The sequence below is a fragment of the Myotis davidii genome, unplaced genomic scaffold (assembly GCF_000327345.1).
Source record: "Myotis davidii unplaced genomic scaffold, ASM32734v1 scaffold226, whole genome shotgun sequence".
In the NCBI taxonomy this organism is placed as follows: domain Eukaryota; kingdom Metazoa; phylum Chordata; class Mammalia; order Chiroptera; family Vespertilionidae; genus Myotis; species Myotis davidii.
The window spans coordinates 4001674-4002358 of record NW_006297224.1 but is presented as its reverse complement, the minus strand read 5'-3'; positions in this window follow the sequence as shown (position 1 = coordinate 4002358).

Below are 685 nucleotides of genomic sequence, written 5' to 3'. Positions count from 1 at the left end.
TCTGTGGAAACACACGGCAGTCCCCCTCCCACAGGGGCCCTTCTTCCCAGAGGCTTATATAGAACAGGTGGCGGCCAGGCCCCGGGAGCTGGGATGGTGTGGGGGCGGTGGGCCCCTCACAGGCCTGCCCCGAGCCCCTCTCTGCAGCCCTGGGACCTCTGCGGGTTCCCGGTTCCCGCTGGCTCCGCGGGGGACTCCGCGGGGGACTCGTCTGCAGCCACTTCTGGAACCGGCGTTCTGGAGTCCTGCTCCATGTTTATGGAGAAGCCTGCGGGAGCCCTGGAAATGGATGCCACAGAGGACACATCGCTGAACTAGCTGCGCACGCAGTGCCCTCCTGAGCCTGCCTGCCTCCCAGGCCTCTGCCTCCAGCCCTACCCAGGCTGTCCTCCCGCTGCTGGGATGTCTGTGGCTGAGCTTCTCTGCCAGAACCAGCCCCTGCCCCTCCCTGAGGTGAAGATGGCCGGGCCCTGGTGTCCGGACCCGTTTTCCTCCCGTTCTCAGCCAGATTCCTGGCACACGGATTCCTCCGTGGGCTTCTTTTTAAGGGAGGTCATGAGGGGAACTGACAACTGGGGTTCATATTTGCCCAGGATTCCTGGTCTCCTTGATGGGAGCGCCCAGCCGCAGTCAGTGGGAGAGCTGAGCGGATGGGAGTTCAGGGGAGCAGAGGCGGAGGCCTCCT